This window comes from Haliotis asinina, chromosome 15 (genome assembly GCF_037392515.1).
Source record: "Haliotis asinina isolate JCU_RB_2024 chromosome 15, JCU_Hal_asi_v2, whole genome shotgun sequence".
NCBI lineage: Eukaryota > Metazoa > Mollusca > Gastropoda > Lepetellida > Haliotidae > Haliotis > Haliotis asinina.
In genome coordinates this window covers 11581917-11606959 of record NC_090294.1, presented here as the reverse complement: position 1 = coordinate 11606959, position 25043 = coordinate 11581917, and positions in this window count along the sequence as shown.

Below are 25043 nucleotides of genomic sequence, written 5' to 3'. Positions count from 1 at the left end.
AGACACTGCAGAGGAAATATATGCATATGGCAATAAGTCCTGTGTAAAGACAAATGAAAGGATTCAAAGCTAATAACATTGCGTGCAACAGGAGCGGTGGTCTGTAGCTTGTTCTGAGGAGATGCTTTCATTATCTGTCAGGGTAGCTGTCGCGGGTTTGACTCTCGATGGCTTCCAAGTTATGTGTTTTGGTCTCGCTGCACGGTGATATCGCGGGACTAAACCATTAATTATTATGTGTGCAAAAGTACGGCAGCTTGAATGTATGACCTGGGTCATGGTCGATGAAGGAGTAAAGAAATGGAGTTACACAAACACAGTTTTTAATCGAATCTATTTCAGATGACATTCAGAGTACGCGAATCCAGAGGGAACCGAGTGAACTTTTTGAGGATTACCCAAAAACTGCATGTGCTTTTAGGCCTTTCCGCGGAGCGTTCTCCTTTTCGGGTATCGTTTTGTTGTATGACCCAATCTTGATGGGAGAAAAAGCTTCTGCTTATTCGCATGGATTTTTAATAGATTCCTCACATGCTAGTGAAAGGATTTGAAGAAGACGCTCCACAAATCCGTAGAAATAGTACAGTAACAGCTTAATAGTATAGTTTTCTACAGTTTAGAATATCAAGCGAAATTGTGGAGTGGGGTGAGTTTAGTTTTATGCCGCCTTCCTGAAATAGCACAGCGGGTGGTGTGGAGAAGTGCCTGTAAGGTATCTGAAGTCCTGTGCACGCTGTACAGAGACAGGAAGTTGGGAAACAGACTGTAAAATTGAAGACTGTATCTTTAAAGTTGACCAAAATCCTGTTCTGTTTTCAGAAAGGCAAAAAGGCCGTATTTCATTGTTAAATAGCCACTGGTCAATTTACTAACGGCCAGGAACCTACTGCAAGTGACATGGCCATGGTGTTGAGCTGGATGTTGAGACACGGAATTACGGAACAGACGGCTAATTGATGATTGTAAGTTTAAACAAACAAAAGACCTGTTCTAGTTCGTGGAAGGCAAAAAGACTGGATTCCCTTGTAAGGTGGCTATTCGTCAATTTACTGACCGCCAGGAACCTCCTACAAGGAACATTATCTTACCTCGCACGTGACTGTCGCTTTCTGATTGGCTAAGCTCTATTTTATTATTTTTCAATGGACTCCGCTAACAGGCGATGTATTATTTTCACTGTTCACCGCTGGGAATTCCGAACTCTTCTGGTGCGTCACGGTAGTACTTTTTTATCTCGAATAGCATTGAATCACGCATCAAGTAAGCAATGTTTTGCGATTGAAAATCGATGGAAGATAACTCTACATCTGTTTACCTTGTGTCGTCTGCAAAATGGCGATTCGCCTCGCATTCAACAGAAGTGCTTCAAACAGTTCAGAATCAAAATTCAGGTGTTCGGTAAGGTAAATACGTTGTTCAGTGGTCCCTCAGGGTCAATGGGCTCATGTACCCGAGCCCTGCGGGTTCGGGGAACATAAACAAACCTCGAGTGTACATGAGCCCATGGCCCCCTCGCGAACCACTTACACTGTTAAGGTTATGGATCCTGGCTTCCTCCGCCTTATGCTCTATTCCAAGGTAAGCATGTACCACAACGACCCTCGCAGCACTGTTGGTATTATTTCTTTGAAATGCCTCGGTATTAAGTAATGTCGGTATCCATGGCTCCCACTCTCGGATTTTACCGGTATTTGCAAACTAAGGCAGCAGCGTCTATGACCCGTGACCAGGATATACTAAATTTGCACCTATATTCCGGAACGAAAATAAACCATTTCATATGGATACTGGTTGTATTTTCAGACAGGTTTGTTTAGCAAAGGAGTTATGTGTACAGAAAGAACCAATACTGGTAACAGGAGCCTTTGAGGTGTTTTTCAAACTGTTAGAAGTAAACACAGGGGTATGCGGTCTGCAAGAAATGCTACTTATTCACCAAGACTCATGTAGGTAAATAGAGGAAGAAAACTGAGATGTGGGTGCACAGGGTTCAGACGAAGCTACTTCTATGCTGCAGGAACTAAAGCCATTATTGCCAGGAATTTGACCAATTTCATGTTCACTGAATATTTGTACTAGGTTGTATCGGTGCATGCAGGTGTAAACCACTAAGATAGACTTCTCATACCTTGGAAACTTAATCACGATTTGATTTATATTGATTTAATTGCGATATTCAATCCCACCGTATTCATTTCACGTTTGTGGTGTTATGATGACCCTCGTTACATTGCACACAGGAAACGTGGTCAACTTTGACAATCGTTTCTGATTACCTTATGAAAAACATTTGTTTAATCAAGAAAACACATACGTCAGGTCCGGCGAAAGATTCTTTTATTTCTGGCAGACGTTAACAAGAGAGTATCGCAATGTGCGAAATATATCTACAAGTACAGAGAAACATTATGTCGTTGATCATTATACCTTTGGTGACACCGACATTAAATGCGACAGTGTTTGTCAGTCAAAGGTATGGGCGATTAACTTTTCTGATTTTAAGATTCTGTCCAGAAGTCTATTTTTATCTGATCATTTATGTTGTAACACAAAATAATTACACTACATCTAAAGCGAATAAGCGTTAATTGACATTATGAAGAATCTTGCTATGACTTATGCAACCTAAGTTAAAGTATTACACATACTGTTTATCTTAAACCTGTGCATTTACACGTTAACCAGCTGTGGGTTGAGGAGTCTGAAGAAGTTCTTATTAACCCCTCCCTCTGTTTCTGTCAATATGTTTGGATTTCCGAGTCAGGACAGGTCTCCAGTAATCGATATAATTGTCGAACGAAATAAAAACCGGGTGTGCCATTATATCCAAACGGTTCCCACGGTAACAACGGCATGCTAGATCGTCTCTCATTCTATCAACTACCAAAGTCTTTGCTTTCAAGTTCGTTTACCTACAACTTTTATACCTGGAGACACACACACACACACGCACGCATTCACACAATACAATACACACAGACATACGCACGTACACACACGACCCTTTTTCATCACAATAATAAGGAATGCACAATAACATTTAGAAAACTGTTAAATGTGACACATGTTATTTGTCGTGTTCCATGTGTTTCTTGTACTTTTAGTTGGAATCAACACTGGGTGAGTAAGGCATCTAGTTAACCCACTCACTCACTCTGGCTTCCCAGAAACGGAATTCTGATAACAGATATTCCAAGTAAATTTTGTGCACGTCTCGGACAAATGTACATTGACACGGCTCCCATGGGTGAAAAAGGTGTTCAGGGTATGCCCTACGCTGTCAGTCCAGCATGTGCCTGTTCATCCAAGCTTTCCACAGCAATGTTCCAGTTCTTTGACAGCGTTCTGTAAACAACAGAGTCACCACCACACAATCCAGTAACTGACATCATAAACATCAAATTATACCACGCACCATACCAAGTCATTAATCCTAATAATGGATTCTTCCGATGTGTTTGGAGTGAGTGTGTGTAAATTTGGTTTTAACCCGCTTTCAGCAATATTCCAGCACTATTGCGGCGGGGGACACCAGAAATGGGCTTCACATATTGTACCCATGTGGGGAATCGAACCCGGACGGTTGGTGTGACGAGCGAAATCTTTAGCCACTGGGCTACCTCATCGACCTTTATAGCGATGTAGCTATGGGAAGGAGTATGTCACTTGGTCACATTGTCTGTCCCACAAAACTGTGCAAAAAGTAACAAAGCCAACTATAAAACAATATATTGACCATATTGTCGCTCCAACAGACATGCGCTAACACATAGGGCAACACGACAATGACATTCATCATTACCACTACTTGGCGAGTCCCAAAATATTCAAAGCCAACAATGTAAGCGTTGGGGGAGGGGAAAGTTTTGACTTGGCAAAATCTACATCGCCTTTATAGGACGTTAAGATGGCAAAAAGGTTACCCAATGTCTAGTTCATGTAGAAAAAATATTTGTTGATATCCCAAATACCGCTATATATCCTTAAGCTGCAGGAAGCTTCCATTTTAGCTTGCAAGGTTTCTACAGACGTGTAGAAGGTCTTATGCAAAGCATTTCACTAGCATCTGTTGAGTCGCTTCCAAAATCAAAGCAAACAACGATAAGCTCTCCCCCAACAGTAGTGGGTCATATACCGAAAAACAGCGAAAAGAAGAACGCTCTGCAAAAAGACCTATAAATACATACAGTTTGGGGGACAATTTTGCTCCGAATTTAAAATTTTAGATCTTCACAAACATGAATTCATTATTTGTAAATTCATACCAAAAACAAGTATCAGAGTCAGACTGTTTGATTAACTCGTATCAAAACATTCCTCGTGTGCTCAAAGTCGTCAGTTAATCTTCATACGTCAGTCTGGTCTTTTGTGCCCAAGATTCTTCACAATTTCACCGAGTGTACGGAATTATGAAATATCAGAAGTTTAGTCAGACATTCTGCTTTGAAGATACAAAGATACGAGAATTGTATCAATACTGCAAGAATCGAACAAAAAAAAGAGAACCAGAAAAAGACATTAATGTCCAATTTCTATGTGTCTCATATCTGTCATGCCTTTGAAGAACTTCAATGGTCATTTGGTCTATTGTGTCTACTGGTGGATGACGTGCCAAGGTGGATGCAGGGAAAGTACACGGTGGGCCACAAGTAATTACATCAAGTCACGTAAGTAGCGGGATGCAGCACCACCAGGACTGTATACGTGTGCCACGACAACGACGTCTAATTCAGACCCTGTGAACACACCGTTTGGGTGATGACACACTCACCTTTTCGTCGTTAAACAGCTTGGCGTGTGTGTCTGTAATTGCACCCCTGTATGCTATATACAGGGTGATATTGACTATTATTTTATGACGCATTTATCCAGCCATGTAAGACTTTTCGTAAGTGGTGGTTGACAGAATGAGAGACGATCTCATATGCCATTGGGATCTTAAGTCAAACCCGGTCTTTATCCACAATTACAACGATTACTGACGACCAGTTCTGACTCGGAAATCCAAACTGTCTAACACTAACCGACGGTGAATACCAAGGACTTCAGACCCTTAACCCAAAACTGGTTAACGCGTAAATACATAGGTTTAAGGCAGGTTTAAGTGCACTACATTAACTTAGGACGCACTCAAGCAGGATACTTCATAATGTCAAGTGTGACGTTATTAACGCTCCTCGGATAAATAACCGTCAGATACAGTGTAAGTACTGTACTTAATGTTGTGTCTCAACATGAAATAGCCAGGTAAAAATAAACTCCCGTCTTTGTAAAGACTTTTATTTATCTTCACACGCGTTATTTCAGTCTGTCTGTTTAAACGCGTGGCGTAATTACACAAAGTACCTTGAGCGCCATTTAGAAGCTGTGTAACATCACACGGTATGATTGATCAACGTCTTTAATAAAGGTCTCTGCAGTTGTTAACAGAGAAGTTAATCGTCCATTACCTTGACTGACTAACCATTCGTTTCCAGTGTCCTCGTCACCAACCATATAATGATCTGATTCAGTGTATTTCGTAGCAAATATATTTGTCAAATTGCGGCACTCTCTTGTATAAGTCTGCTAGAACTTAAGACATATTTCGTTGGGTCTGGCATAATTATTCTCTTTATTAAACAGAAATTCCATAAAATAATCAGAAAAGATTGTCAAAGTTGACCACGTTTCCTATGTGCAGGGTAACGAGGGTCATCATAACACCACAAACGTAAAATTAATATAGAGAGGGATTGTAATTCATATTAATTAATTTTCTAAGCTATATGATGTCTATATCTCCTTGGCTTACACCTGCATGCAACCTAGTACAAATATTCAGTGAACATGAAATTGGTCAAATTCCTGGCAGTAATGGCTTTAGTTCCTACAGCATAGAAGTAGCTTCGTCTGAACCCTGTGCACCCACATATCTGTTTTACATTGCCATGCCAAGTTTTCTTCCTCTATTTACCTACATGAGTCTTGGTGAATAAGTAGCATTTCTTGCAGACCGCATACCCCTGTGTTTACTTCTAACAGTTTGAAAAACACCACAAAGGCTCCTGTTATTGGTTCTTTCTGTAAACATAACTCCTTTGCTAAACAAACTTGTCTGAAAATACAACCAGTATCCATATGAAATGGTTTATTTTCGTTCCGGAATATAGGTGCAAATTTAGTATATCCTGGTCACGGGTCATAGACGCTGCTGCCTTAGTTTGCAAATACCGGTAAAATCCGAGAGTGGGAGCCATGGATACCGACTTTACTTAATACCGAGGTATTTCAAACAAACAATATCATTAGTGCTGCGAGGGTCGTTGTGGTACATGCTCATCTTGGGATAGAGCATAACGCAGAAGAAACGTAGACTCAGAAACATGACTGGTCGACGGGAAGTTAAGATATAAATTGTGGATTAACCAAAATACGACTGAACATTACAATTCTTGTGATTACACCATTGTTTATATACAATGCAATATGGATTTGTGTGTCATGTCCAGTGTCATTTCCTGTTTTAAATTACACCATATAACCCTATGTTTATTTTTTCATTAGGTGAGCATGTGGCTTGACTGCAAACACTGACCTTTTCGTGACCACGTGTTTAAGTATGAGCCATAGTTACATGCTCGTGATTTCGTCTGTGTTTTGGATCTGTCGCTCTTAATCAGGAATGTAGAACAAACGTTCGGCCTGTACTCTTCAGGAGCTCCATAGTCTCTCCGTCTTTAGGGGCGGTGGGATAGTTGTCACGCCAAAAAGCCGGGTTCGATTCTCCACTTGGGTTCAATATGTGCCCATTACTGGTGTCCCCCGTGGTGATATTGCTGGAATATTACTAAAAGCGGCGAAAAAACAAATTAACTCGCTAACTCTCCGACATTGTGATAAATTATTGAAATTATATGACAAATTATAAATTATTTGCTTCGACATGTTAGATTATGGCAATATATGTGGTGAATAAATTCACAAATGGCATATTTCGATGCTCGAGAAAGTCTTCCTGAAACTTCCTTGAACATGAATGTATGAACATTCTGTTGTTAACAACTGTTTTCTCCCATGCTTGATAGCATACGTTCAGTTCATGTGGATACAGTTGAGAGTTTTACCACATGCTGGCTGAATGCCAATACCTGTACATTTTCTCTCTCTTCTCATTGTTTTGCCACTTATCTACAGTCTATTTGTGTTTCAATGTCTTCCACATAACTACATAGCGTCCAGAAAGTTAATTTTGCTACAGGAGCGTGGTTAAAGAGATGCAGTCGAGCTAAAATATTTCGACTGAAAGGACTAAATGAACGTTTTTCATCGTCGGTATAATCTCCCATTATCCATAAATATACCTTAGTCGAAAGGGTTTCATATTTCTACAATCACATTATGTATTTCTAATGAAATACATGTGCTATTTGGGTAATATTGGTCGTATTAATTCAATGAACTGTGTGACTTCCATGTCTTCTCAATCACCATTCAGTGCTATTATCCTGTATCATTGTCCTATCATAACCCACCAGGGTCGCTTACACTTGAATTAATTCCTGGCTTCTGTTTGATCACTGCACTTACCAGTCAACGCCAGTTAACCACTGGCTTCCCTTGTTAACTTCACCATTGTCATGTTATTACTATGACTGTTATGCATGTACTTCTGAAGCTATTCGCATCTTAATTGCATTCCTTTAAAACAGTCTGTATTTATATAATTCACCTGTAAAACTTCACAATGCCGCTCAAATACATCATCAACATTTTGGTGTCGTGTGGTAAATGAGTTTTTTTAAGGAAGGATGACAATGTATGAAATGAACAGTTTCTTTATTGCTTGTTCATCCGTACACTGTCACCCTGCCTTACTGCCCCGACTTACAAATGCCTCTCAAAGAAGTCAGAGAGTTTTTGTTTCAATTTCAAAATGTTTCAAAATGTATCAGCATAAGAACATCATTTGTAATGAATATTTCAAAGAGTTTCCACTGAGGTTGGTAACATCCCCTCAATATACATAATATTATGTTGAACAAATGTTACCAGACTCAGAGGAAGTTCTTTGAAAGACACTGAGCGTTGCCAAGCGGTTACTTAATTGAGTAATGTCTTAGCCTAGCCACCTTGCATTTGTTTACGTAGACACTTAAAAAATTGTACAGGTATCGAATTACATTACAAATCTCGAATATCATAACATATTATCTAGATAATCTCGAATATCTAGATTATCCTTTAAAATATCGATTCTAGCAGCGTATATGTCGAATGCCCTCAAAGATATCGATTATCCTAGCATTTGTCAGAGCTCCGTGCAGATACTGCATCCCGTTACAAATTTCGAAACTCCCTAACAGCGTATTTTGCTAGACGTGTTTAACATACATGTTCCGACTCCTCCAAGTATGTTGCGGTTGTTTTTGATTGATTGATTCTCCTATCTTTTTGCTTCGATCATGCAACAAACTTTTGACTTCTTGTGGTCAGTAGTCAGCCGTTTTGTTACAAGGAACTGTATGTGTAGTGTCCTTTCGGAATATTACGGATATCGACGCAATCCTATTTACTTTTGCCTTCGACGATGATCGTGAATTTCCACAAAGCTTACTTCACGTCACTATGAACAAACAGTATTTCCTCAAAAAGACACATGAAGCTGAAACTTTACCCAGAAATTGTGACGTCATTGTGTTCTGTTTTCATTTGACTGACGCTGCTCAGAGATAAGATGCTAACGATGACCGTTGGGCTCCTCCAAAACGTTTTCCTTTCCGCTAAAATCGTCTCACAGAATCCGAAATTTGCTTATTCATTTCTCTCATATGTAAATTCAGTGAGGGAGCGAGTTGGTTTAATGTCATTTTGAACAATATTCAAGTGTGCTGCGTATAAGCTTTTTTGTGGAAAAGCCAGATATGCAGCACGCCTCAGAAGGTTCCAACCAAGGTGAATTCCATCAATACGGGTATGACACTGACACACCTGGCAAAGCGATCAGGGCGAACCGGGATTCGACTCCACAGCCATATGTTCTTGTTGTATCCATGGGAGGCAACTCAGCAACGAGGAATGAGCCGTCTTAGATGACTGGTCCTCCGAACCCCCGTCAAGACATAATAGAACCCTTACATGAGAAAGTTAAGTACGTTTAGGTCGAACAACTGAATCAGTTGTAAAACAACTGAATAAAAATACTTATTTTCCCAATCGCCCCTACAATACCAAAAACGATCATCAATATTGAATTCGGATTCGTTGAAACTAATTCCATTTAAATCACGTAATGAGCTGGTGCTTTCAGAAGTCAATAAAATGGGTAAAAAGACAGTGCTTGCAGTAAGGTTCATATATATCAAATTTCCATCAGCTGCGCTTGCATGCCAAGTGAGGGCGTAATGGTCTCATTATTGTTGTAAGTGCAGTGGAAACACTTCCCCGGACTGACTAAGACCGCACCATTAGACCCCTTAGGACATAAACTGCATAATTTAATATCCCCTCAAAAACAACATCATTTTCGGTATCGTTACACTATAAAAACAACGACATGCGGTTCGTCAAAAGGTCGACATAAGCCAATTATCTAACCTCAGTACTTTTAAAATATAAAACAAATATTCATGCTGATTCAACCATATAATTTTCTTCATGTATGCCGCTCTAGCCAGTTCATAAAAACAGCGTGAGTAATTTTCCTTAACTAGCATTGCCTGGCGCACACATGTAACCTTCCTGATTGCATTCGTGACCGTAATTATTGTTTTTGTTGGTTAAAACAGCTTTTTTTGCAAGCCCGTATAAGACAGACTGAGGTTTCCAATTTAAACAAGCATATGGGCCACAAGCCCTGAAGACTGACAAAATGTCTTTGTTGTAATTTACTGCCGAACGACGGTAATCTAGGATCACAGTTAAGCCGCCAATCACGGATCAAGCAAACTCACGGTTTAATTGCTCCACACGCCACGGACGCCTAATCTCGCCATTTCTACACTTTCCTTCGTCCAAATTTGATGTTTTAAGAAAACTTCCGTAAGAATACAGTGTAACCGGAATGCTGAATCTCCGGATATGATGTGCCTGGGGACATTATTATCCAGATAAAAGTATCCCATCTCCGGCAAGCCAAAGGTCACCGTTTGTAAACAGCATGCTTTTACCGGTGTATAGTACGAGTTGCTTCCCTCGTAAACATGGCTTCTTGTTCGCAGTGCTTGTTGGCGTAATATTCACTCATAAACACTGTGATTACTTTCTTAGGCTACGAGACTTGGATCAATTGTAGTCAATGGCAGTTGCGGGTTGAAGTAAGTGTCGGGATTAGGTACAAGGCGCGGGTTTTATCTCCGAATGGAATAAATTAACCGCTGGACATTTCGGGGGACATACAGGTGTGTTTGAATAGCGTCGTCCCGGTAATTTCATCATTGGTACGTTGTGTTTACGTTACCATGTCACGGCACGCGATGGTATTTTTTCCCACACGCACGGATGATTGCGTGCAAGGCTGTGATGTACAAACATCGATTTTGAGTTCGAACCGTGTTGGTTGGGTTAGCAAACATCTCGACGGAAAAGAACAGGTCGAATGATTGGAAAATATTTTCACTGGATGGGTTGTTTAGGACTGTTTGTGTATGGTTCACAAGCACTTGGGTCGAGATAAAAATACCGTCCATCTGTCGTTTTAATAGCAGCAAATGTCGCTAAATGGGCGTTCGATAAAACATGATTCATGTTAATTTTTCAGTGCTATTAGTATCATGAAATGTTATGTGATTCTCTACGTTTTCCTGTCAAGATTTGATAAATACGTCACAGGTGACTGATGGAAACATGGCCGCCCAAACAGAATTTGAGAACTGAATTTCCAAGATGGTAACTTGTTAAGCAGGTCGGTACCATTTCAGAAGAATGTTTACTGAATGTAATTTTGGTAAGATCGAACGAAAACGAACACAAAACAGAACCGTTCGCTAGGTAGTACATCATCTTGGGCGAAGATGCAGTGGTGCTCAGAAACGACCTGTGCAACAGTTTAGCGAGGACATTTTGGACTGCCGTTTACAATAGAAAGTGAGAGTATCTGATCAGATTATCAATACTGTATCGTATAATGATAACCCCGTACATCATTGCTACTTTGAAACATTAATAGATAAACTGCAAGGCAAAATAAATCACTTCTGAACCCCCATGTTCCATGGTGGCTTGATTGCAATACACAACATATGGTTATCCGATAGCGGTGCGTGTTTTAAAATGCATCATTATTGTATTTTGAACCTGAGATTGATAGTGTTTAAGTTGCTGTTTGCAGTAATGTCAAAGACAGCTTTCTTAATTTTCAGCTTTAGTAATCGTTCCACATTGCTTTATATAGACAACTCTGTAATGGGGTAATATATATACTTATATATTCCTCGAAAGGCATTTTAGAAGTGGTGTTTGTGAAAGAAAACCAACTGGATTGTCAGCTTTGTTATTACAATGAGTGCGACGTTTCGGTGTAGGTATTGACACCGTCATCAAAGCAATACTCGGTGATATGTATTAAAATACCTTCAAACCGTCCTTTACCAGTACATTGCTGGTGTGTTTTACTCAGGTATGAGTTAAGGTGAAGTGAGACAGTCGACCATTGCTTTATATGGCCAGAACCTAGACCAGATCAACAAATCAAGGCATAAAATACGATAACATTTATGGAATATTTCCTGACAGTGCACAACCAAGAGTACTGTCTACATCACGTTGCTGAATCAATCCCGACACATAATCTATACTAAATTAATAGCAGTTGCTGATTTCATATTTGCAAATATTTGTTAACATCGTCAGTATTATAACATGCCACGACCGTGGTTGGCTTGTCATATGATAGATCAATACTCGATCACATCATCTGGAAGTCAACGGCGTGGCACGGACCGGTAAATCGTGATTTGTGTAGGCGTTCCTGTTGTAACTGTTGTCTTATCTGTCTGTCAGTAACGTTCTAGGCATATATGTAGGTGACTTCAAGAAGGGCTGCCGGCGTTTTATGCGCCGTCATTTCAAGTTTTACTTTTTATTCTTGGTATATTTTCATTAGTGCCCGTGGTTGACTTTAAACGTTGTTATTTATGAGATAAAAAAACCCCAGTAACCTGCATCATAACAATCAATCATTTGCACACAATCTGCAAATCTGGCGACATTACATGGGTTGGACCATAATTAGTTGTTTTTCCTACTACTACTACTACTACTACTGCTGCTGCTGCTGCTGCTGCTGCTGCTGCTACTACTACTACTACTACTACTACTACTACTACTACTACTGTTACTGCTACTGTTACTACTACTGTTACTACTGTTTCTACCACTACTGTTACTACTACTTCTTCTACTACTGCTACCGCTACTGCTACTGTTACTACTACTTCTACTACTTCTACTACTACTACTACTGTTACTACTACTACTGTTAGTACTACTACGACTGTTACCACTACTACTACTGTTACTACTACTTCTTCTACTACTGCTACTGTAACTACTACTTCTACTACTTCTACTACTACTACTACTACTGTTACTACTACTACTGTTACTACTACTACGACTGTTACCACCACAACTACTGTTACTACTACTTCTGCTACTACTACTACCGCTACTGCTACTGTTACTACTACTTCTACTACTTCTACTACTACTACTGTTACTACTACTACTGTCAGTACTACTACTACTGTTACTGCTACTGTTACTACTACTGTTACTTCTACTACGACTGTTACCACTACTACTACTGTTACTACTACTACTACTGTTACTACTACTTCTACTACTACTACTACCACTACTACTACTGTTACTACTACTTCTACTACTACTACTACCACTACTACTACTGTTACTACTACTTCTACTACTACTACTACTACTACGACGACGACGACTGTTACTTCTACTACTTCTACTACTACGACTGTTACTACTACTACTTCTACTGCTACTACTACCACTACTACTGTTAATACTACTACTGTTACTATTACTACTACTGTTACTACTACTTCTACTACTACTACTACGACGACGACGACTGTTACTTCTACTACTTCTACTACTACGACTGTTACTACTACTACTTCTACTGCTACTACTACCACTACTACTGTTAATACTACTACTGTTACTATTACTACTACTGTTAATACTACTTCTACTGCTACTACTAGCACTACTACTGTTAATACTACTACTGTTACTATTACTACTACTGTTAATACTACTTCTACTGCTACTACTAGCACTACTACTACTTCTGTTACCACTACTACTTCTGTTACTACTACTTCTACTACTAATACTACTACTACTACTACTACTACTACTACGACGACGACGACTGTTACTTCTACTACTTCTACTACTACGACTGTTACTACTACTACTTCTACTGCTACTACTACCACTACTACTGTTAATACTACTACTGTTACTATTACTACTACTGTTACTACTACTTCTACTACTACTACTACGACGACGACGACTGTTACTTCTACTACTTCTACTACTACGACTGTTACTACTACTACTTCTACTGCTACTACTACCACTACTACTGTTAATACTACTACTGTTACTATTACTACTACTGTTAATACTACTTCTACTGCTACTACTACCACTACTACTGTTAATACTACTACTGTTACTATTACTACTACTGTTAATACTACTTCTACTGCTACTACTAGCACTACTACTACTTCTGTTACTACTACTACTTCTGTTACTACTACTACTACTGTTACTACTACTTCTACTGTTACTACTACTTCTACTGTTACTACTACTTCTACTACTACTTCTGTTACTACTACTACTTCTGTTACTACTACTACTATTGTTACTACTACTTCTACTGTTACTACTACTTCTACTGCTACTACTAGCACTACTACTACTTCTGTTACTACTACTACTTCTGTTACTACTACTACTTCTGTTACTACTACTACTTCTGTTACTACTACTACTACTGTTACTACTACTTCTACTGTTACTACTACTTCTACTGCTACTACTAGCACTACTACTACTTCTGTTACTACTACTACTTCTGTTACTACTACTACTACTGTTACTACTACTTCTACTGTTACTACTACTTCTACTGTTACTACTACTTCTACTACTACTTCTGTTACTACTACTACTACTGTTACTACTACTACTACTGTTACTACTACTTCTACTGTTACTACTACTTCTACTGTTACTACTACTACTTCTGTTACTACTACTTCTACTGTTACTACTACTACTACTTCTACTGCTACTACTGTTACTACTACTACTACTTCTACTACTACTACTGTTACTACTACTACTTCTGTTACTACTTCTGTTACTACTACTACTTCTGTTACTACTTCTGTTACTACTACTACTTCTGTTACTACTTCTGTTACTACTACTACTACTGTTACTACTTCTGTTACTACTTCTGTTGCTACTACTACTTCTGTTACTGCTTCTGTTACTACTACTACTACTGTTACTACTTCTGTTACTACTACTACTTCTGTTACTACTTCTGTTACTACTACTACTTCTGTTACTACTTCTGTTACTACTACTACTACTGTTACTACTACTTCTACTACTACTTCTGTTACTACTACTACTACTGTTACTACTACTTCTACTACTACTTCTGTTACTACTTCTGTTACTACTACTACTACTGTTACTGCTTCTGTTACTACTACTACTACTGTTACTACTTCTGTTACTACTACTACTACTGTTACTACTACTTCTACTACTACTTCTGTTACTACTACTACTACTGTTACTACTACTTCTACTACTACTTCTGTTACTACTACTACTACTGTTACTACTTCTGTTACTACTACTACTTCTGTTACTACTTCTGTTACTACTACTACTTCTGTTACTACTACTACTTCTGTTACTACTACTACTACTGTTACTACTACTTCTACTGTTACTACTACTTCTACTGTTACTACTACTTCTACTACTACTTCTGTTACTACTACTACTTCTGTTACTACTACTACTACTGTTACTACTACTTCTACTACTACTACCACGAGTACTACAGGAGATTCCTGTGTTAAACATCAAACGCCAATGTATTTAAATGCCAGCCCCAACTATTATATTCTCATATTCCTCATCTACAACCTTTCCATTGTTGTTCGGGTGTTATTTGACTAATTTGTTTGCATTTCCGGCCACAATATCTTCGACGCACAACCCCAGAATTTGCTGTAATTTAAGGAAGTTCTTCTCCCATTGACTGCTTTTTCATTCCATGTCAGTGTCGTCACTCTGGACGCCTGGTTTAACGAGGTTCTCTTCTTGGTGACTGATATTTCATACCTAGTCCACATCGTCACTCTTGAGGTCCGGTTTAAGGAGGCTACGTTTGATGTGTGTTTTTTAATTCAATGTCAGTGGCGACACGTTTTAACCACTGTGATGACGTCACGCTAAAGTCGTTGACCATGAGATGAAGAAAACTGACGAAACGATTTGTAATTGAAAAGAATCATAAAGAAATGAAGTCAGCTGCAACACAGGTTTAGGTCAGAGAGAACCCTCGAAGCGGTAGCAACCACAGAATCTTATAATTACCTATTTACATAATAAGCACCTTGTGCGAAATTAACACAGTGTCTCGGGGTAACTATGGTAACTATTATAACCCTTTGATCTAGGCGTCAAACAAAGACGGCTTAAATCAAAGTCGCTCGGACCGACAACTTGACCGGAATTGTTCTTCGTTTAACCTTCAAATCACATCTGTCTCCGGAACCTTGGCTTTACTGTGTCAGTGGAACACACTTTGTGCTGGTGGCCTATTGTGTAGTGTTATACTACGCGCCGAGTAGGTAGAGCATACATGTTCTGAGTGTTCTACTCCACTCTACCTGTAGATACTACATACAGGTGTACAGCCTCGTCACGATAAGTCGGTGGAGTCTGAAAAGGGGTTCCTCATGTAACGCGCACGTGCTGAAAGGTCAAACCTGAGCACCGTGTATGGGTTCCCTGTAAAACCACGTTCGGTATGGGGAACGCAGCGCTGATCCTGAGATATAAATTGATGCGGTGCTTTCTGAATAAAGAACGCCAATGGCGTGTTTTTACTTCCACGTGGGATGAACATTATATACATACTATGTAAACATGTTGTGATCAAGTCACTTACAGACTATCTGTAGGGTGAGGCTGTGTACATGGTACCTTATGTTTGTTGTGAAAGCTGAGCAAAATGATGTGGCTCTGATTGCGCGGCACCTTACCCAGAAGGTGTCTGGCTTTACCTACGCTTTGGGTGGTCTATGTGATAAAGTGTCTGACCGGTTCGATCCCAAACCAGGGGCGGTGGGGTAACCTAGTGGTTAAAGCGTTCGTTCGTCACGTCGGCTGCCTGAGTTTATTATTCCCACTTGGGCACAAAGTGTGAAGTCCATTTCTGGTGATAATGAAGGAATATTGATAAAAAACCAAAGTCACTCACACACTCGCTCGATCCCCTACTGCGTGATATAAGAGGACGATCAAAGGCGGTTCTTGTTGTTGCTCTGCCTCCCACGGGATGGAACACGGACTCGTCGGCATAGAGTTTACTGCGTCCGGATGGATTTCTACCTAAACTGTGACATCGTATTTCATTCAGATAGTGATCGAGAAATTAGTCTCGATTTGTACAAGCACCTGACAAGCCAGTTTCCTTTACTTCCCGGCTACCGGGGCGGTTGGGTAGTTTAGTATCTAAAGCGTCCGCTTGTCACGATGAAGACCCGGGTTCGATTCCCCATATGGGTAAACTGTGTAAAGGCCATTTCTCCGATGTGATATTGCTTGAATATTGCTAGGCACGGCGTAAAACCATACGCACTCACTCATTCGCTCCAGGCTACCGTGATAACATCGAAATCGTACGAACGTACGTACGCATCTGTGACGTGTTACCATCCTAGTTCCACTTGTAGACAAACTGTACCTTCACAGGATCCTATTCCTGAGACCCCATTCCCACAAGCAATAATAATTTAAAAGCGAGCGAGTGAGTGAGTGAGTGAGTGAGTGAGTGAGTGAGTATGGTTTTACGCAGATGTGAGCAGTATTCCAGGAACATCGCAGCAGGGGACACCAGGAATGGGCTTGACACATTGTACCCACATGAGGAATCAAACCCAGGTTCTCAGAGAAGTTAACGCCATGTGTCAGACGCCATTCGACAAAGTCTGATGGCGTGTGTCCCTGTGCATAGAACTCTGGTCACAATCAGGTTAACGTAAGCAAAGTGAAGAACATGAAATAAAACGTAAAAATGAAAACAATGTATTGTAATGGCAAGGAAACTGCCACATCGTTGGCCTACATCCGTTATGTACAGTTACCCAAAACATTTGGCTGGTATCGAATTAGGTATATTATGATGTCTTCTCACGCACGTCTCCACAAGGGACACTAATAAGGAAATTGCAGCTATTTTCTCCATAGAGAACTCTTCGTCATCCAAAACCACATTTTACCGACCACGCCAAGGGTAAGCTTGCCACACTCAAGCGAATTATATACCGCGCGCCCGTCATCGAGCCGAAGTGTTGTTTCGTAACAGCGCCGTGATAAAATAGCCCCGATATGTTTTGAATTGATAAGGGGGATGCAAAACAGGTGGGAGGAGAAAGGAACGGCATTGATGCCGATACTTCTGTGACCTTAAACATACGAAAAGACTTCAAAGAACAGCATGCGAATTAGAGACCTGTCATTCATGCTGAACATGCTATCTTTTGTTAAACACAAAAAGGCCACATCTGAAAGAAAATTAAGCTTTAAAGTGTCAGTGTTTCACAAGTGATATTTTTCTTTAAAAATACTTTTACGCGGCGAGTCGTTCACATGTAAACCGTGTTCTTTGGCACCGGAAATGCGATTTTGAGGCCTCAATGATTCTACCTGATTAGATTCCTTTGACAACACCTGACAACGAAATATCACAATTCTTCTGAGAACAAAGTTTTCCATCTTCAACAGAAGTTCGAAAACCGTTTGAAGTGAGTGAATGGGCGAGATGGTTATATTATTGTTACGAACAGTGTTCTTAGATCATGCTCAAAGCAACATTCAACTCTTTGAGTTTGAGAGCCTTTTACATTGTGTGAACGAGTGGGATGGTTATGTACTTGTTTCCAAAAGTGTTCCTTGTCATCCTCTAAACACCACTGAACCCCATCCGGGATCTGGACGAGAAATGGAGGAGACTGGATCGGGTGGTCATGCTCGCTGACATGTTTGGCACATGTCTTTGTGTCATGCTGTTGATCACTGGATTGTTTGGTCCAGACTTGATAAATTACACGCAGCCGCCATACATCTGGAATAGAACTCAGTGAGTGTTACATTTCCTTTAACGTCGTTCGATGTTCATGCCGTTGATCACTGGATTATCTGGTCAAAATTGGAATTATTTACATACCACCGTCATATAACTGGAATATTGCTGAGTGTAACTTTAAGCAAACAAACAAAACAAAACAAACATATCAGGTACACGCTTTTGCTGATTCCAAGTAGTTTTCCCTTTATATTCTAGTTATGTCAATTATAAGACTGCGTGACACCTTATCGGGGCAGGGAAATCCAGGTGTGACGGTCACGACAGACGTTTACTGGTAGTAAATCCAACGAGGAGGTGTTTGGTGCAGACAAACCAAGAATCATAACAAGCAAGAATCAAACCAACCCCGCGATAAGCGGATCCGGCCTCGTGCTGGCGAGTGTAGCTAGACTGAATGTTGGGCTATCACGCGAATCAACTGGTCTGAATTTAGACTTTCTCTGCATACTGTGCTTTGTTTGCACAGTGTTATTGTTTTATTAATTCTACTGGCGTCGGTGTCCATACTATATATACAATGACGTGGTTGACAGGATATAGATTAAATGAGGGTTTTACGCGGCCTTTAGTAACAATCTATCAACACCAGGACGATGGACTCCACTGAAAAGGGGAAACGAATGCCGACCTCTTTCGTGACGAGCAAACACCGTCACCTCCACGCTATTCTCGAAAACAAAATATCGTGTCAGTAATTGCTTGTAAATCGCGTGTGAACGATTGGGATGGTTATACACTTGTTTCGAAAAGTATTCTTTGTCATCCTCTGAACAACACTGAACCGGCGTCTGGGATCTGGACAAGAATTGGCCTTCAGCAACCCATGTTTGTAATAAGAGGGGACTAACGGGATCGGGTGGTCAGGCTTGCTGACTTGGTTGACATACTAGTATGTCTATTCTAGTTGCGTAGATTAAAGTGTTTAAAGTGTTAGATCGTCGCGCTGACGGACAAGGCATATTTGGGACTGGGTTTAATTATGAAACCATTAGAATTAAGTTAAGTTCGATATAGAAGAATTTCACAGGTGTACTTTTAAGAGTGTTTGTTTTAAGCGTACGTTACTGACGTTCTAACGAGGTGACCGACTTCAGCATCCGAAACTAATGATGAACCTAGTAGGAGAGCACCTCTGTGGAATTACTCCACACCGTTGTAGAGTAAGCCAGTGTTCAGTGTAAGGCATATCTAGCGACCTGTATCCTCCATTACTCTGAATTGGAATCATTCGGTCAGACAACCAACCGCTTGTTTTACCCACTACGATTGAAGTATTTAGCCTGCTTCAACAATCATATGTACAAACGTTTGTCGGAATCCATGCTAGAGTGAGTCATCAGAAGAGACGAGAACTGTATACGTGGAACTGGTACTAAAGCCAGAGATCTCCATATGCTGGATTATCTTTCCACACCTTCACACGTGGTTTGCCTGTGTTTCCGTCGTGTCTTCTCGCCAAGTATTCCCCAATTATATACCTCGCAAATCATAGACCAGACCTGTGTGTGTAGCTTGGTGGTAGGAGGTACGGAATAAAATACCAAGTTGTAAACAAGTTTTTGAAGGCTTAAAACAGAACGTTTTCAATGTGACAAAATCAACATTTCAGTATTTCTAAAGTTTAACGCCAAAGGGACGACCATTCCAAGATGTGTTCCAGACAAGGTTTCCTCTTGTTACATATAGAAATGGGTGATTATTAAATGTCATGATTCCTTGTGAGTTCAAAACAAATTCCATGACTTCCCTGAAAAATCTCTTGAAGCTTAGCATGAAAGGACATATTGGTTCACCAGTGGTATGTGTACTTTAAGACTTCCAGAACGTTTTGGCTGATCTAGATCTGTCACTCAAGTGTACTAGTTTGTGACAGATGAATGGTTGTAGCCGAACAAGACGCCATATAACATCAGTCGTTACGCACGGAATTATTTCTTCAATGGCAACGTCAGTCCAAACACATAATCTCTCTAGAATTTTGCAAAATGATGTACAGCTGCTTAAGTTTTACTTTAAAAAGCTAAACCGCATGCAACTGTGGGTCATTTTGAAAAAACAATGGAGAGAAATTATACATATTTTGTTCCAAATGACCAATGACTTCTTTGCAAAAACTCACCTAAAACACATAGATCCTGACCTAATGGTTTAATTGGTGAGGATTTTATATCAAATTGAAATCTATTACATAATTCCATTTTACTACCTCTAATTATAAAACGCAATCGGTTTGCGTCCTAATTAATTTATTCCACTATTTAAAGTTTCCATGAATTTCAGGCGGTGAGATAGTCTAGTGGTTACAAGCGTTAACGGGAACGTTACCAAATAAGGATTCCAGACAGTGCCCCTTCTTTTACGAAAACACTTGTCTCCAGAAGTTCTCCCCTAACCCTCGATCTCTTTGACAGTTTGTTTGTTCTGACTTTCTTCCCGATCTATCTTCCCAAGATTTCCTCCAATGGCATCACGAGTTTCCTCTTTCTAATCAGTGACGTCACGATCTCCACCGCCTTCTTGGTGGGGTCCAGTCACGGTAAACATCTCATGTCGATATCCCTCCTGAAAAGCTTTCCAAGTGGCAGTTTTACAATCACCTTTCCATTGATTGAAACCTTAAATAAATATTTATAAGCGGAACATACAAAAGATCAGGTCTTGTGACTTGCCCCCGCACCTCAAGTATGCTGGCTGACTGCAGGGTGATTGGGTCTGTCAATCCATGGCATAGAGGGGTATTAAGTCTGTCAGGGAGACCCGTGAAAAGACAGCTAAGGAATTAAGCCACATAGAACGACAAGAAATGTCACCTACAATTGCATTCTGGTTGTTTCTATGAATTTTGCAAACTCCATGTGACAGGTGGAATGACAAAAATGATTCCTATATTGCTGTAGAAATTGCCAGGCCATTACCGCTGTCTGAAGCCTCCGGTCTCGCATTCTTATCCATGTCGTTATCATGTTCGTGGTGTTAGTCGCGAGATTCCAGCCACGTCTTTACAGCGTTAGATTTGCATCACCTCGGGGCATTCATCAAGAAAACATTGTTGTTTTTCAGGACTGTCTAAAGCGGTGAGCATGGCGGTCATGGTTTGCAAATACATGGTAACTGTTTTTTCATTTCCAAAATAATATGACTCAGAACAATAGTATGTTTTGCATTTTCATTTAAATCTATCTTCATGGTGGAAAGTGGGTGTCTCCAAGGGTGTTATACAATCATCCAGCAAATCAACGTTCATGTCAGGGTTGCAGGCTGTGTGAGTTTAGTTTTATGCCGCCTTTAGCAATATTCCAGCAATACCAAGACGAGGGACACCAGAACTGTGCTTCACGCATTGTCTAGGGAAACGCGAACCCGGGTCTTGCCGAGGGAACGCTATAACAACTTGGCAACCCCACCGGCCCGCTGCCACCTGACCTTATGCAGAACCTTATAAATATTTTCTCTGCGGGACAGAGTGGAACCTGTTGACCCCATTGTGTGTGTGTCAGGGAACTAATAAGGGTCTTTGTTTACAACGCGTTTCCTGATTGGCCGTGTCATTATTGGTTCGTTCGTTGTTGTATGAGTATGAGTTGTATGTTCTCAAACGTTGCAGCTATTTGGTGTACAAAAGACAACATAATTCAATTACAAAATAATCAATCACTATTTTCACAAATGGCAAACTACATTGTTAAGGCTTACATATCGATACTCTCTGAGGTTTAATTATGTTCCGTACTGTCATGAAGACTGATTAAACTTACTAGGTCAAAGCCACAATGTCTTTCCTGTAACAACAGTAATACTTATATTGTTCTTTAAAATACATTGATACCTAAAGATATTGCATTGTAAATTCTACATTACCTGTTATTTTGTTACACACACTTACAAATTCAGTTCTAAGATTGCGTGTTTATGAAATAAACGTGCTCTACACTCTGTCAGATGAAAAAGTGAAATCTGCTGGTACTTTTCAATGTTCTTGATATCCCCTCAACTATCTGTCATGAATATATAATGCACTGAAGGCGATTTGAAGAGAATATTTTGATATTTCTGATTGATTTCTGACAATGTCTTACTCTGTAGATCATAAAACATTTACTTTCAAGTCCTCTTATATGAAAGACAGTATCGTTATGCCAAAGGCAATCTATGTTATTGGAAAGATAATATGTGAAACAAATTTGAAAAACTATTTAATTGTAACACAAATCTGTGATCTATCTGTAATGAAAGAAAGAGTTCTTTGCATGTAACCCTGAGAAGTATAGTAAGTGTTACATGTTATATCCATATCTCCAAATAAAGTGACTAACATTGACATGTTTATTACAGAGAAGAAAATTCGATTGTATATTTAGTTAGGATAAGAATACATCAGTGGCACTGATGATAAGCTTGGTTCATGTCAATCAGTTCCTAAAAGTATTGTTTTTACCATAGCTGTAGACCAAATTATATAGTCTATATGTTAGAACTTTGCCTATTTGTTAGCCTACAGGCATATCATTGTTACTGTAAAGACATTTCAGAACAAGTTAATGGAAGATAAAAAAGAATTAAAAAACTACAGACTTCGTGCTTTAAATAAACAACAATTAAAGTAGCAGTTACTATCTTAAAATTTGTTTCTTTTAGGAACTCAGAAAAAAATTAATGACAAATTTGGCAGTATTTGTCATGAATTTATGAAACCGTCAAACAGGTTTACACGTAACAAATGTATCCAAGTTTGGATCACCATCCTCAAACTGTTAAACAGGTGTACAACTAACAAAAGAATCCAAGTTTTGGTCATCTGCCTCAAACTGTTAAACAGGCTTGCTACTAATTAAGTATCAAAGTTTTGATCATCCGCCTCAAGCTGTCAAAGTAACAAAGAAATCAACAAAATTAATCTCTGTATTTGTCATACCCATTTTGCGAGTTCTGAAAAACGTAGAGAAATGAATGTTTCGCGGATTTTTTGTTTTAGATTATCACCATTTATCACTAAACTTTATTTAGGAAACTGGATGTTCAACGCTTTGATTGTTTTTGCAGACTGATTATTACAGTGTCATAATTAGTATGATCAGTCACACACTGTCTTTCAAATAACAGTCTTTAAGATGGATATAAGCGTGCAAAGTTTCAAGAACAGACTTCTGTGTTAAGCATAAGGTAATTTTGTCTCATATCTTAATGCACATCTAAATTAATCCGGAAAGAAAAACAAAAATGAAAGATCATTTATATTAAACTGTCTTTGCAGTAACAACATACGTTCTTTAAATAACAGGTATTTTTGAAAGGTGTTAAACATACAAATTGTAAAGGAAAATATGAATTGTCACTTCAAATATAAACTTAATGGTCCTAATGTAAGGACACAGCAAATCTAGACGAACAAAGACCTTCTAGATATATTGGGAATTTTCAAATTTGTATTGAATTGTCTTTGCAGTTACATAACTGGTCTCTCCAGTAACAACCTTTTACAAATATAAGTATAACTGCATTCAGAAGAGAAAGTGCAAGACATGTTTCAGTTTCTGCATATATACACCTTAGATCTTTATCACAACTAACCTGTTAATGACATTGACATTAAGATAAAAAGAATATATGACTAATCAAGATATTTGTCTTTGAAGTAACACTGATGGTCTTTCCAATAACAAAATAGCTGTTACAGAAAAGACAAATTATTGCAAAAGTAAACTCAGAAAAAAAATAATGACTATTCCCTTTCCCATTTCAGACAACATCCTTGTGTTGTAATTATGGTTCCAAATGCAAAGAGAAACACATATTTTTGGAAAATTAATGTTGCTTAAAAGACACCCATACAAAATATTTGCAAATGATTACCTTTTCTACTTGATTTTCTCTAAAAGTTTTGTCTTGAACCTAACGCCACATGTTTATCACTCTCAACCAAAAGTTGTTAATGAGAATGATAAAGAGTTCCACTTATGATCACTGATTGTTTGATATTTTTATGGAACTGTTACATGAAAGACATTTTTCCTGTATACAAGAGAAAAAGATTGTTTTTTACTTAAAAATTCACCTTGAAAATCACAAACATCTGCAAGGATTGGGAAAAGGGTGTATTCTTTTCTTCTCAACTACTCCAGAAACAATATTTTCTTAAATGAAATTTTGTGCACAGTGGACACCCGATGTTAGGTTTCTGCACCCGGATACATGAAAAAATGCATATCCTTTGTTACAAAAAGGAATAAAATAAAACGTATTTGGTTATTCATAAAAAATTCCCAAGATAGATTAGATATTAGTAACGAAGGAGAAATCAGTTTTTTAATATATTGATACAATGTGACGGTTATATTGAATCCTGATACGTGAAAAAGCTGCATCTTTTGAGAATGACTCGTATAGCGCCACGCTTAGCAATATTCCAGCCCGATCTGTAAATAATCGGGTCTGAACCAGACAATCCAGTGATCAACAACATGAGCATCGATCTAAGCAATTGGGACACGATGACAAGTGTCAACCAAGTCAACTTGACCCACAGGGACTTTTATCGCTTAGAAACGGTGTTCGAAAGACAAATGCGTGTATAGACCCTACCCTAGTACTATATAACTGATCAGATCCG